Raw genomic sequence first — 16,098 nt, 5'->3', positions numbered from 1 at the left:
GACTTTGTTCATCTTTTTTTTCTTTTTCTTTAAAGGGGGAGGGAAAGCAAAGCTGTTTAGACCCTTAACGGTTTTACTGTTTATCTATTAAAAAAATGTCAAGAACCTCCGTGAAGGTTTGTGGTTTATTTCGGGAGTTAGCCCCATCCTGACTAATTTCAGACCAATAACATTTAAAAAACAAGTAAAAACACATCTACATACACATACACTTGATGTGCCTGACAAATCAAGTGTATGCTTGCAATTATCTGTACTCCAAAAACAAGATTACAGGAATATTTATACAAACATCTTAACAATGAAAAATAGAGGCTAGAATATTTCAATGTAAAATACAATCTTACCAGAGGATGTGGCATGATAGAAGAACATGAATGCTATTAAACGGTACATTTTATTCAAAGTTAAAGTAAAACTGAACAACTGAGCTGAAGTGATAGTCATTGTACTTCCTTGTGAGTTAATAATACTTTTTGGTTTTCTTCTTCAGTAAGGTGTGTTTATATGGCACTAGATTGAGATCATAAAATTGTTTAAGATTTCTCTTTATTTTCAATCTCCTAACCCTCTGGGGGCGGAGCCTCAAATGGCAAGAATGTGAAATAATTGACACCTTAGCATAGAAGTTGTCTTTAAATTACCAGTAATTCCACAAACTGTAAGAAATGTACCAGAAATTTAAACCAAAGAAAAAAATTTGAGGTATAAAAAAACCTAAGCTGCTTATTCACTGTTGAAAAGCTGTATGCATCAAAATCTGTATACACTCTCTGTATACAAAATGACAATAAATTTGACAGTAAAATCTAAGTTTCAAAAACACCTTGGATCAAAGAAAGGTTTGAAGTTTTGTTCCTAACTTTTTTCAGTCTAACAAGTTTTTTTCAGTTTTAAAGGGCCTATAACTATATCCATTTTGTTAAACTTTAACTCAAATCAGAATTATACACACACTTGTATTTTGCTTGATTCTTGCATGTATGAGTTAATCCTCTCGAGTTCTGTACTCAGAGCAGCATCGCCACCCTGTGGTGGAAAAACCGGTGGCCAACACAGTTTTTTTGCAGTAATCTGCCGCCCCCTGCTTGAAACGTGTTTGTGTGCCCTGCTCCTGTTCAGTAAACATTCACAGGCTTTCCTAATGGTTGGTTTAGTGACCATGTTGATAAAGCGGCCTTTCGGGCAGCAAATCTGCCCAATGATATCAGCTGTTCTTTTTTGCTACTGTTACAGGGGTAGACAGTAGAAAAAACAATATTAAGTATTTGATGTATAAAAAATGTATATAAAAAAGTAATATTCCATCATATATTCTGAATTCAATCTCAGTTCAGTTGATTTAAATAGCACCAATTGACAACACGTCAGGACTTTACAGGAACAACATAATCAGATTACACAGTCAGACTGGTAAAAAAAAGTTTTCTATCCAATTAAACCCAGCTAAGTGCATCAAGTCATTCCGTACCTTCTAAACTACCTCCATAGATGCCTCGTCCTAGGAAAGAAACAGTTGAGCGGATGAACTCGGAGCCATTTTTTAATGTTTTGTTTAGAATTTTGGAATTCTAAAACTATTGAGAAGCCATTCCTCAGCTCTGTCACAGAACTACTATGGTCTGGCAATGCCCTCCCTGCACTTACATTATACTGTACAAAGCCTCATCCACTGTGTGTGCCTACAGTATGTCACTTGCATTTAAGTTAAATAATTTGAATTGATTGGTTTATATTGTTTTTTTCTTTAATTTGTTTGATTAATGCATTTGATAGCAACATAAACCAAACAGTTTAACCAAAAAAACAAAACAGACCTCAACACTCAGATTCATTTTGATTCTCAATTGTTATTTTTACCAGTTTTCATATAGACTTACCCACCACGGAGATACAAACGCTCAGATGTGCATATAAGCAAAATTTTAGTTGACTAGCCAGTCTGATTGTGATTCTTTGGGAGAAAAAAAGTGCTTTAAAAATGTATACCATGTAATTTTAAGAATAACAAGCCAACAGATTGTGATTCTCGTCAAAATTACTTCTGTTACAAGTTTTACAATTGCTCTATTTTTTAGGTTGTCTCTGGTTTTGTCAATAATCCCTACTGGCATTCTAACATTATACTATTCCTTGTTGTTTCAGAGGAAGCCATTGATTGATACAAGATGGTGTTAATAACCACGCAGGAAGGAAAAACAATGACAGCAGCATTTAAAAAGATAGGGGTTGACAGGGAAATAATTGCAGACACAGTTGCAATTGCGGACTTACAGTCTGCTAGTGCTGAGAAATATAATAATCGCAGAAAATCAACAGACAAAATGAGCACTGGCCTCATTTTTCAAAAAAAGGTAAGACCCTTATTCAGGCAGAGGTGAAGGAGACAGGGAAGATTCTTAAAATATATTCAAGATCTAAGTAAAAGTTTGTTTTTGTTTATAATAATTAATAAAGTTCAAGAAGTGAGTAGTTTAATAGTGGTGATGAATAAACTAACATCAATTAAAAACATAAGGTATGAAAGTACTTTTAAGTAATTAAAAACTTGGTCTTTTAAAAATACTGAAATTCTCAAGTACTTTATACTGAAATGGTTATGGTAACCACAAAAGGTAAAAGGTAATGGTCTTCACTTTACTTCAGGGTACACAAAAACAGTAGGTAATGGTCAGGTACTTCTTAAGTAATGACCAATTAATTAACTACTTGGTACGGAGCTACACTACATGAAGTTAGCAGAAAAAAAAAACAAAGAAAAAAAGCCAAATAGCTAGAAAATGATTTAGTACTAAGCAATAGACATAGTTAAGATGACAGAAGCACAAAAATTTAAAAATACTTTTGTCTTTCATAAAAAAAACTTTAAAATGGAGAGAATCCAATTAAATCAGTAATCACTGACTAACAACTTTTTGACCATGACAAGCTGGGAACTCACTGCTGCAAGGTTTATTCAAAAACCACATGGAGAATATTTCCTCTGTTTGTTTGGTAACTAATCTTATTCCCCTAATAATGATTGGCCCTGTGTTCCCTAGTAAGTAAAGCTTAATAAAGCTGAGCAGTGTGTTTCCCTGGTAAGTAATGATTATCTACTCTGTAATTCCTGATTATTCCATCTGTTGTTTTCATGATAACTAGCAATTATCTGGTCTGGTCAATTATCTGATAAATGATCATCAGTCCTCTAATAAGGCTTTACAGTTTTCTCCCCATTAAGTACTGAATAACATGACTGGGGTGTGGTTTTTCCAGTCTGGACTGTTACTAAATTTGGACACTGTATTCACCAGGAACTACTGGTTAACTACTCATCAATTCCTGATTCATTCCTCTCTTGTTACCTTGATATCTACCCATTTGTTCCTGATTCATTCCTTTTTGTGTCTCATGTCATTAACATGTATTCCCATAATGAGGCTGAGCTGTGTCTTCCCCAGTGAGTAATGGATAGTTACCAATTAGTTCCAAAGGAGTTCGTTAGTAGCTAGTCCAACTTTTGCCATGCAGCTATTAAGCAATCAGATGCAGAATGATTAAAACCAAATCAAATAATTACACTTTTTAGGCATTTACTTACATTTGCTGTTTAGCATTGTAAGGTAAGGGAGAACCAGTTGTTCTCCTTAATTCCTCACAATGAACTAAAGGTCCACAGTCAGTTTTTTCTCAAGTAATCTAAACATGCTAACAAATTACTAAGCATTTCTATTATCTGGGTAATGCAAATCCTGGGGCTTTGAATCCAGGGGCTTTAAGTGAAAAAAGGGGCTAATGTTAGTCTAGAATTTATTTATTTTTTATCTCACACACATCACAAATGTGACACTTATTGTATCATATACCAGTTATTTAGCCCAATAAGTTAATATCAGTAAAATGTTATTGTTTACAATAGGGTTTTCCAATCCAGAGGTCTTGTTTTTTTCTTTATTCTTTCCAGATACTTTACTGACTCATTAAGGATTTGTCAAGTGGAGTTGAGGTTTGAAGGACCAAATTGCAGAGACTGAAGCTGAAGGTGGTTTCTTGCAGATTTGATTATAAAAAAAGGCAGCAGAAGCAACAAGCCAAAAAACATAAATCCTCAGAATCCACAAAAATACAGAAAACCAGAAAACTGAAGAAATTATGACAAACCAGCAAAAAGTGACTGAGCAGGAGGTGCATGTATGGGAGAGATAAACAAAGACCAGGCTAAGCTGATAGGGAGCAGGTGTGAACAGAGGAGTCTAGAAAGGAGCTGAAACAGGAGGGCAACATAGGGCAAACAAGAAATACCTAAGAAGTCAAATACAATAAAAAATAACTAGAATAACACAAAAAAAAAGATAAATCTTAAACAGAACAAGAAAACATGACAGGGTTAAAGGGACAGCTCAGAGAAAGCATTGATACTCTTACAATCTTTCCTTAAGAACGTTTGATATCAATAGTTTTGGGGACAAACCATCAGAGCAGTCCTTGCTGTTGTAAGCATCTGTTGGATTAGAAATACGATGCTGAGGTTATCACAGGAAAACAAGTTTTTAGACAATTTAAGATACTCTTGACAACAGGTAAAAATAGAATGAAGTTAGTTAAAAAATAGAATGAATCTCACCAAAGAAAATAAAAAAATACAATAGCCACAGTTACACTTCAGTTTTAAAGTTCTTGTGTTTTTCCTCTTGTAAAATTGTATTTTCCAATGTTCTTTCTTACCTTTTCTTTATTACAGTGATGTATGCAATGACCGCTATGATTATGACAACAACAAACACCAATGAAGCAGCGATAGGGGCAGCTGGGTTAATGGACTCTTCTGTTAATGCTAGAGCTTAAATTGCATATATAGGAAAAAGAAAAAAGAAAAAGAGGCTAAGATTATTAAATTTATTACATTACATTTTTAGCTAAAATTTAAATAATCAAATATTTAAATAACCTTAAAAACAAAGGCTTCTCTTATAGTAGCTTTTTAATTTTGTATTAGATTGATCGAAGATTTGGTAAAAAAAACTACAGCAAGAGATGTGCAAAGCATGCACACAACAACTCCAGTCTCTCTGCTGAATCTCCTGAACAGTTAATAAAAACCTTTTTTTTCTGGAATAGCATACTTTTTCTCCTTTATATTTTGGTCTACTTTTAACAATGTGACTTGTAACAATGTAACTTGTATTGAAATATGTTCGGGTTTGTTCTCAAATTCCTTTCTAAAGAAACAAGATTGCAGCAATACAAATTTTGTATGACAAAAAACAAAAAAATGTCCCAGATATTGAGCTAAATCATAAGCAGGAAACAACAAAAAACAAAAACAAAAACATACCATATATAGTTTTTTGTATTTCCTACTTACTCTGATTGGTCTTGATTATTGTCTTATCCAGAGGGGTTATGATGGCGTTGCTGACACCATACAGCTGAAAGACACAGTCATATTTCCCCCAATCTTCAGATGGAATTAATGAGACATCCAGTACAGTTCCCATCTGGAATGTTTCATCATGGTTTGGGAGGATCTCTCCATGTTCTACACCTTCATGAATCTGCTCTTCAACCCTCCTCCAGAACATCACAGCGCTCTCTGGGTAGAAACCTGTAGCATGACAGCTCACTGGAGAGGAGGGGGTCTTCTGGAGGAGAGACACTGTAGGGTGAACTGTTGATGGAGACATTGAAATAAGAAGGATTGGAGAATTACGATCAATTAATGTAAACATAATGGTTTAAGTTACTGTATGTCAATTTATGCTTTATCCATTGGTTTAAATAAACTTTATTAAATAGCATCTCACAGCACTTTTATCAATTTATTAGGGGTTTTACTTATTTACACATTTTATACAATGTCAGCCAAATTTATATGACTGTTGTTTTCAATAAAACAATCGTAGGATTTACTTTGGTTATCATAAATAAAAAGAACACAATGACTTTACTGGACAGTTTTACTTTAAGAGTATAGTACATTTATGCAAATTAATCCTAAAATTACATGTGACAATTGCCGTGCAGAGGCACAAAAGTTGTTGCAGGAGAAAGCTTTTCATTACAGACTATAAATTATAAAATTACCAAAGTGGTTTTGTTTCAATTAATGTGCAAAAACCTGTTATTGTACTTTTTTCAAGAAGGGAAACCAAAGTGTTTTAATTTGCTTTTGTCATGATGGGTTTAAGGTTCTTAGCCCACATGCAGAACACAACGGAGGCTGGGTAAAAGTTTAACAGAGTTTATTGAAGGTTCAGAAAACACAAGATAATGTACAGGATCTGGAACAGGTCCGGGCTGGTTCACTGAAGTCTACAGAGATGATAGTTTGATTAGCAAGGCAGGGAGATGAGTAATGAGTCCTTAGATAATTCAGATTCTACCTTGACTGGGCCCGGGCTTCTCTTTGAGAGAGAGGGAACCGTTGGGTCCAGAGACTGTTGGTTCAGCAGAGTACACGAGCAGCTGCAGCGTCTAGCTTCTGACTTAGAATGGCAGACCTTGATCAGAGTTTCTAGCTCTTCACTGAGAGCAGCAGGGGAATCCACATAGGAATCTTCAGGTTTGGCTCTCCAGGGCTGGAAGGCAGGTTAAGCTCATCCAGAGCTTCAGGCTAGAGACAGGTTTCCTGTGAGGCAAAAACAGAAGAGAGTTAGAATCTGATCTCTCTCAAGAGACAGCTAAGATTCTTTCAGTTTCAAGGCTCAGGTAACTAACCAAACTAAGGTCAACACTGCGGCGTCGAAGGAAGGTCTGGCAGCTGGTTATAAAGGGGAGGTCTCCTGATGAGTAGATGCGTCTCAGGTGTGCTGGAAGGCTCCAGCTCCAGGAGACCCACGGCGCACTCTGCTGGAGGAAGGTGGTACAGCTCCAGATCCCAACAGTACCCCCCTCTCAACGACCGCCTCTTGGCGGTCCAGAGGATGTCGACAGGAGGGAGCTCTCATATTCCTCGATTAGGGATGGATCGAGGATATATGAACCAGGAACCCATGTGCGGTCCTCCGGACCGTAGCCCTCCCAATCGACGAGGTACTGCCAACCGCGACCTCGCTGACGGGAGTCCACGATCCGGCGAACAGTGAAAGCTGGATGAGCATCGATGTCCAGGGCGGGTGGAGGGGAGTCGGACGGTGGGCACAGGGAGCTAAAAATAACAGGTTTAATTTGGGAGACATGGAACTTGGGATGGATGCGAAGACTCGGAGGCAGGTGCAGACGGACAGCAGAGGGATTGATGATCTGGGCTATTTTATATGGGCCGATGAACCGGGGTGACAGTTTCTTAGACATTGCCTTGAGGGGAATGTCTCGTGTTGACAGCCATACCTCTTGGCCTATGGAGTAGTCAGGGGCCGGGCGTCTCTTGGAGTCAGCGAAGCGTTTAGTGGAGGCTGATGAGTGGTTGAGGGTGGCGATGGTGTCCTTCCAGACTCTCTGACAACGGCGGATGTGGTGATGGACTGATCGGACTGAGATCTCTCTCTCGTCTGCAGGGAAAAGTGGAGGCTGATAACCGATAGAAACCTGGAATGGGGATAAACCAGTGGAAGCAGATCTTGATGAATTGTGGGCATATTCGATCCAGGTCAGAAACTGACTCCAGTCAGTAGGGTTGTTAGAGGTCAGGCAGCGGAGAGTGGACTCTAGTTGCTGATTCATTCTCTCCGTCTGCCCGTTAGACTGTGGGTGATAACCAGAGGTGAGGGAGGACTTACAGTTTAGCGCAGAACAGAAGGCTTTCCAGACCTGTGAGATGAACTGAGGACCGCGGTCGGAGAGGATTTCTTGTGGGATGCCATGGAGTCGGAAAACATGCTTCACGAGAAGCTGGGCCGTCTGGAAAGCCATGGGAAGTTTTCTGAGGGGAATTAAGTGACAGGCCTTGGAAAAACGGTCGACGATGGTTAAAATGGTGGACATACCTCTGGAAATCGGGAGACCAGTGACAAAATCTACGGCAATATGTGACCAAGGACTGGTTGGAACAGGTAGAGGATGCAGCAGGCCAGAAGGTGGTTGGTGAGAGGTTTTGTTTCTGGCGCAGATGGGACATGCCAAAACGTACTCCTTAACGTCTTTGTGTAAGGATGGCCACCAGAAACGTCTTGTAATCAGGGCAATAGTTCTGCTCACTCCAGGATGGGCGGAAAATTTAGCAGCATGCATCCACTGGATCAGTCGGGATCTGACGGAAGATGGAACATAGGTTTTATTTGGAGGGCCGTTACCTGGGTCAGGTTCAGAGGCTAGGGCAGAGTTGATGAGATCAGTGATCTCCCAGGAAACCACTCCAACAGTACAGGAGGCAGGAAGAACAGGCTCGGGTGTCTCAGGTTGATCAGCGGAGTACAGACGAGAGAGAGAGTCGGGCTTGACGTTCTTGGAACCAGGTCTGTAAGAGATAATGAGATTGAATCGGGAGAAGAATAATGACCATCTTGAGTGACGACGATTGGATTGTTTGGCTGATTGGAGATAGGCCAGGTTTTTGTGGTCAGTCCAGACCAAAACTGGATGCTCGGCCCCCTCGAGCCAGTGTCTCCATTCCTCCAAGGCGAGTTTGATGGCAAGAAGTTCTCGGTCTCCAACATCATAATTTTGCTCCGCAGGTGAGAGTCTACGAGAAAAAAAAGGCACAGGGGTGAATCTTTTGGTCTGAGTCAGATTGTTGAGACAAAACAGCTCCAACACCGGAGTCTGATGCATCCACCTCTAAGATAAACTGCTTAGAAGGATCTGGCTGGATAAGGATGGGAGCTCTAGAAAACAGGTTCTTTAATTTTTCAAAAGCGTTCTGGGCTTCAGGTGTCCATTGAAAAGTCTTCTTTACAGAAGTCAGAGTTGTGAGAGGTAGAGCGGTTTGACTGTAATTTCTTATGAAGCGTCTGTAAAAGTTTGCAAACCCAAGGAATCTCTGAAGCTGTTTGCGGTTTTCAGGTGTCGGCCAGTCCAGAACTGCCTTTATCTTGTCTTCGGATGGCTTAACCTGCCCGCCCTCGAGCACAAACCCTAGAAAAGTGACAGATGGTTGGTGATATTCACATTTTTCTGCCTTCACAAAGAGCTTGTTTTCCAAAAGTCTCTGAAGAACTAGACGAACATGTTTCTTGTGCTCTGATAGGTTCTTGGAGTAGATCAAAATATCATCAATGTACACAAAAACGAATACATTCAAAAAATCTCTGAGGACGTCATTGACTAGAGCTTGAAAACAGGCAGGAGCGTTTGTGAGACCAAAAGGCATGACCAAATATTCAAATTGGCCTAAGGGGGTCTTAAAGGCTGTCTTCCATTCGTCTCCTTCTCTTATCCTAAGAAGGTGATAAGCGTTTCTCAAATCGAGTTTAGTGAAAACTGTTGCACCCTGAACAGGTTCAAAAGCTGATGCCAGTAATGGTAGGGGGTACTTATTCTTGACGGCTATCTGATTTAGGCCTCTGTAATCTATACAGGGTCGTAGGGAACCATCCTTTTTACCCACTAAAAAGAAACCAGCACCAAGAGGAGAAGAAGATGGACGAATTATCCCAGCAGCTAGAGACTCATTGATATATTTTTCCATGGTCTCACGTTCAGGTTTGGAGATGTTGTAAAGTCTACTGCTGGGAAGGGGGGCTCCTGGTAGTAAATCTATGGCGCAGTCATATGGTCTGTGAGGTGGAAGAGACGTTGCACTGACCTTACTGAAGACTGGTGCCAGATCATGATACTCGGGAGGAACAGAAGTAAGGTCAGGAGAGTCCATCTCCCCCCTACCTCTAGGGGACTGAATAGCAGGAGCTGCAGAACGAAGACATGTCTCGTGACAGGAAGTGGACCAAGACTCAATGTGGCGTTCAGCCCAGTTGAAATGGGGGTTATGACGTTCCAGCCACTCGAATCTCAGCACCAAGGGGGAGCATGCAGAAGGAAAAACAAAAAACGTTAATGTCTCACGATGATTTCCAGAGATCAAAAGTTCTAGAGGTTGTGTTTGATGAGTGACTTGATGAAGTTTCTTTCCATCAATAGCGGATACTCTGAGAGGTTTGGATAAAGGAACGGTTTCAATGTGTAATTGTTGGACCAGATTTGAATCAATGAGATTACTTTCACATCCAGAGTCAATGAAAGCAGACAAGGTGAGGTTCTGGTGAGAAAAAAAAAGAGTAGCAGGCAACATCAGATGAGGAGCTTTTTCAGTTTTCAAATGGCCCGTCAGACTCCTCAATTCCTCTGACGGGCCCTGGCTTTTGACTTAGCCGGACATGAAGCTATGAAATGGCCAGTCTCACCACAGTATAGACACAGATTGCCCCTAAATCGTTGTTGTCTTTCCTCAGGGGATAGCCTTGTGTGTCCAATCTGCATGGGTTCGACCTCCGCTCCAGCTGAGTGAGAGACTCGGACAGGCACAGAAAGAGTCTGGTTTTTAGACTTTGGCTTGGAACTGGGTTCTGCGGATCCAGAAAGAACAGAAGCATTATTAAATGCTGGAGCTGACACAGAAAAATTTAGACTTCTTTGTCTCGTGTTATTTCTAGTTCGGAGCCTGTTATCCAGTCTGAAAGTTAAACGGATTAAATCCCCCAAACTAGTTGGTTCGTCGATCTTGGCTAGTTCATCCTTGATGTTATCATTTAAGGCCTTAAAATAAGCACTCTTAAGTGCACATTCGTTCCAACCTGAGGCTGCGGCTTTGACCCGGTTCTTAGCCCACATGCAGAACACAACGGAGGCTGGGTAAAAGTTTAACAGAGTTTATTGAAGGTTCAGAAAACACAAGATAATGTACAGGATCGGGAACAGGTCCGGGCTGGTTCAATGAAGTCTGCAGAGATGATAATTTGATTAGCAAGGCAGGCAGATGAGTAATGAGTCCTTAGATAATTCAGATTCTACCTTGACTGGGTCCGGGCTTCTCTTTGAGAGAGAGGGAACCGTTAGGTCCAGAGACTGTTGGTTCAGCAGAGTACACGAGCAGCTGCAGCGTCTAGCTTCTGACTTAGAATGGCAGACCTTGATCAGAGTTTCCAGCTCTTCACTGAGAGCAGCAGGGGAATCCACATAGGAATTTTCAGGTTTGGCTCACCAGGGCAGATTGGCAGGTTAAGCTCACTCAGAGCTTCAGGCGAGAGACAGGTTTCCTGTGAGGCAAAAACAGAGGAGAGTTAGAATCTGATCTCTCACTAGAGACAACTAAGATTCTTTCAGTTTCAAAGGCTCAGGTTGCTAACCAAACTAAGGTCAACACTGCGGCGTCGAAGGAAGGTCTGGCAGCTGGTTATAAAGGGGAGGTCTCCTGATGAGTAGATGCGTCTCAGGTGTGCTGGAAGGCTCCAGCTCCAGGAGACTCACGGCGCACTCTGCTGGAGGAAGGTGGTACAGCTCCAGATCCCAACAGCTTTGTCTTTTGGAGGTCAAGAGCAATCATATTTCAAAATGCTTCAACTTCATATTTCAACTTGCTGCCTTACTTACTCAAAAGATAAACACTCTTCCAGTACTGTACATGTGAGCAGAATTTATATAATATTGATTATGATATTGATTAGTTAATAATTAATGTTAATCGTGTTTCAACATATTGTATAGGATCTGGCAGAGGGAAATGCTGAGGGGCAAACAGATTAACAAACATACTTCCTTTTTTTGTGTGGTGAGGAAAATCTAACTCGTTTAAAACATAGTTATTTAGTCATTTGAGAAATCTTGTGTTGATAAAGCTTCTGTTGATCACTCTGCCCTGCTCTAACCAAGACAAGGTTTTGCCTGCTACTTTTGTCTAATAAAATAAACATAAAGGACACATAGTCAATAATGTGGATCAATGGATGAAAAATATGTATATTTTCCACCAACAGTTTAACACATAATTATATATTCTAAAATGTATTCAGATTAGTTTTTGTCCAAAGTCTCCTACATAAAAACTATGTTTGTCTTATGTGTTTCTGTAGCATATTTAATTAATTCAGCTGATCATGCAAATTCTTCAGAAGAAAAAAATTAATGAAGGAGAAAAGAAATAGTCACACTTTACCTTCATTTAGATCGAGGTCATGCAAAATATCACTGAAGGCAATTTTGCCTATTGCTGGAGCTACTGCAAAACATCTCTCTTGGGTGCTCTTCAAGTTATCTTGATTTTGAAGCCATTCTTTAAACCAGTCTCCTTTTCCTTCAACAATCCTTTTACTGATGTTGCAGTAACTAAACTCAGTGTCATCGATCACTCCTGAGAACACAAGCTCTGGAAAGTTTGGGTCTCCATTGGAAAAAGTAAAGAAATACTTTAGGGAGTGTCTTGCTGTTGGAAAAATAACAGAAAAATATATATTTTTTTTATCAATATTCCTTTGCCCACTTTCTAAGAAGAAACAGCATAATCTGAGCTGGGATCTTCTCATATATGATTACTACTTTTTTTTCTAGGTAACTGCAGTTTTTTCTTAAAAACTTTACGGAAAATCAATTAAGAGACTAATTAAATCTAAGTTTCAAAGGCATCACAACCACCTTAAAAAAACACATACAGACGGCAAAAAGCTGCACAAATCGAACGCTCAAGTTTCTTTTTAAAGGGTTAAATAACAAAAATCAGTTTCCTTTTTGTACCCAGATGGAACCCAACATCTACTGAACTCTGAAGCCCTACATATTCTAGCTTTCTATCAGAACTCAAATTTATCCCTTTAGCAATCTGTGCAACAGAACTGCTGTGTCTCAGCAATGAAAATAATATGGACGAAACACAGATTGACAAATTTCTTTAATGACTGCAGTTTCTTTTTTTTGCAACTCAATAAGAGGAGGATTTGACTTCAGTTGATGTGCAATGTGTTTTATATAACCCAAAAAGTAAATACCTTTCAGTCTTTCAAGCTTTGTTCTAATACAATCATCCTTTTAAAGCAGGATGATAACACAACAAATGTAAGGTGATTTGAGCACTTAAAATCTCAAACAGCATATTCTGAAAAAACAACATTGGCATAAATTTACATCATTTTCTCTTTAAAATATAATATTAAAAGAAATATTAAAACTGTATATTAAAATTATGCCAACCAACGACTCTTAGACAAGGCTAGAGAAATTTAAGTATGCAGGCACTCTAAGAAATTATTTCAGTGAATGTTGATTAAAATTAATTAAAATTACACCATTATTACTAAAGTAAAAGTAATTTGAATTTACAATTTTGTTTAAAAAAGCCCTGTAACTCCCCCAAGTCATCAAATTAATGTATTTTTTTGATAACAGAATGGTCAGGAACAACACACTCAAGTTAGCTAAGAAAAAATGGGTTTCACTGTTTTTGCTATCTTAAATATCGGGTTTCCTGTGTGTGTGTGTGTGTGTTTGTGGGTGTGCGAGCTATGCATCTCTTCCAGAGAGGACTTTTATGGAAAACCTAGGTAGTCTATACAGGTGGAGCTCATCAGTCTCTTTAAAGGAATAGTACACCCAAAACATGATTAGCCTTCATTTTCTACTCACCCCCATGCTGAACAACACTCTGGAGTACTTTTTTGATATCTCAAATGCACCTGGAGATCTGGGAGGCTTCTTGCTGTCTGCTGACATTCAAATAATGGAGGTCTATGGTGCCCGAGACAGAAAGGTCCATAAAAGTCCACAAAAAACGTGTCAATATTCCTCCATACTGCTCGTCCTGAGTGGGTAGCATCCAGAATTTACTCGAAATGAAGTCATTTAGAATGTTTTTAGAGCATAAACAGTAGTGTATAGGATTTCCTGAAAGCGCGCGCCTGCGAGTTCACGACGCTACGGAAACCGCGGCAGACCAAACCAGATGAAAGTGCGCATTCAGCTCGGCAAAGAACTCATGCTCTTCCTCAACACTGAAGTCCTCAGACATTTTTCTTTCGTTGTTTCTTTCTTTGCACAGGTAAACAGCACATTTCTTCTCTACGCTTGCATTATCGGCAGAGCAGGCGCTGAATGCGCACTTTCATCTGGTTTGGTCTGCCGGCTTCCGTAGCGTCGTGAACTCGCAGGCGCGCGCTTTCAGGAAATCCTATACACTATACAAATTTATTTCAGTCATGGTACCTTGCATTCTGCTGGGGTTATGATTATGTTTCATAAATTCCCAGGTTCTTTGTTGGAGCATATCAGTGATAGAAATGACCACTGAGTAACTGTGATAGTGGAGATTGATGGAAATAATATCATTCTGGTATGTGTGTGTGTGGATATAATAATAAAGTGATGAATAGTACATTTTTTGCAGACATCGGAGAGATGATAAAACATTGGAAAATACATTTTTTTTTAATATAACTCCAGATGCATCAGTTGATCGTCTCCCATCCCGGGGGCAGCACCATATGTACGATGATATTTTTAAAAAACTTAACCTTTAATACAAATTTGACAGACTGCTGGAGGATTAGAAATCCCAATACTAGACAATACACCTGGTTCAATCCTTCTGGAAAGGGCCAGAGCTCTAGGCTAGATTACTGGTTTATTCCTTATAATATGTTAGATAATATTTTTCGAGCTGTGAAATCTCAGCAGCTCCGCTAACAGATCATTGTTCAGTCACCTTGCTTCTCTCGCTAAATATATCTAAACCAGGTGAACTTGTGATAATTTTTTGGTCCGCCAGTGCCCTCGCTTTTACTGGTGGACCCTGGCTTTTAACAGCACAGGACAGACGGAAACAAAGTGCCCAGCCTCACCGCCACAGTAGAGACAAAGCTTAGATCGCATTCTTTGCTGTCTCTGCTCAGGTGTCAACCTAGTGTGACCAACCTGCATGGGTTCAGGGCTGGAAAGGCTCGGAGAGGATTCAGCTGGAACTGTGTGGCTGGGGACTGGGTGTGATTTGGGTTGAGGATTTCTGTTATTTCTTTCCTTTGCTCGGACTTGAATTTGATTATCCAGTCGGATAGACAGTTTTATTAGATCCTCCAAAGTTCGGGTTCATCTAAGGTGACTGATTGGTCCTTGATGCTATCATTTAGGGCGTTTGCATACACACATTTAAGAGCAGCACTGTTCCATCCTGAAGACGCAGCTTGAAGGCAGAAATCAATTGAAAAATCTGCTACAGATTTTTGTCCTTGTCTTAGCTTCAACAGGGCTCGGGAGCTAAGCGTTTTATCAGTATCCTGGTTGATGCATCCAGTTTGCTGTTACTCCTAGGTAGCTTTTGTCATGTGCTTTTCATATATCTGCTGTAGTAGCCAAGTATTCCAATTGCTAGAATTTTTTTTTTAGCTCAGCATTCATTTTTGCATATTCAGTGTCAATGTATTTTGAAAATATCTTTCTACAGGGCAAACCGACGCAAACTTTTATTGGGATTTTGCCTATCAGCACCCTAAAAGAGTCTACTGTTGATATCGGAAACATGTTTTCCACAACGTATCTCACTATTAAGCCATATGGCTCTGTCTGAGATATTTTCTAAGGAGCAGAGGCAGTAAAGTCCAGCTTTTGTTACTTGCTCGGGGAGGGTCTCACCTTGTCAGCGGGTCCTTTGTCAACACTCGCCCCCTACTACCAGTGTATTCTTTGGCCAATAATTTGGTTGAAGCATGAGCCGTGCACAGATGCCTCATTAAATTGCAGTTGCTAACACAAGACATGGACAAATGTTTTTTTCCGCAACATAATGTGCACTCAACGTGCACATTTTTACCAATGACTTTGATGAGTTTGAAATAGTGCCAGTATTTCTATCTGGAAAAGGCTGTTTTGCTGCTGGAGTCCTCCTCACTCTCCATCTCTCTGTGTGTGCTGTATGTTAACACCCGCCAGCGGAAACACCCACCTACCCAACTGACAGACGTAATCTCACTATACATCAGCCACGAGTTATCATGAAGTTTAAAAAAAGGTTAACTGTGCGACCTGAGTAACGTGCAGTAACGGGTCATCAATGGTAACTGTGTTATAGTTACAGTCAAAGTAGTTAGTTAGATTACTTGTTACAAAAAAAAAAGTAAAGGCGTTAGTAAGGCATTACTTTCAATGCCGTTACTCTCATCACTGCAAACAGAGAGGCTTGAGCTAAAACCAAACCTGAAGGGGTTGGAATGGTTCTCCAACGACAGCGCTAATCGGGCATTTACACTTGAAAAGGGTTTCATGAGT

The sequence above is a fragment of the Cyprinodon tularosa genome, unplaced genomic scaffold, assembly GCF_016077235.1.
Source record: "Cyprinodon tularosa strain WSP-4 unplaced genomic scaffold, ASM1607723v1 ctg5, whole genome shotgun sequence".
In the NCBI taxonomy this organism is placed as follows: Eukaryota; Metazoa; Chordata; class Actinopteri; order Cyprinodontiformes; family Cyprinodontidae; genus Cyprinodon; species Cyprinodon tularosa.
The sequence above is the reverse complement of the archived record's forward strand: the minus strand, read 5'-3'. Positions refer to the sequence as shown.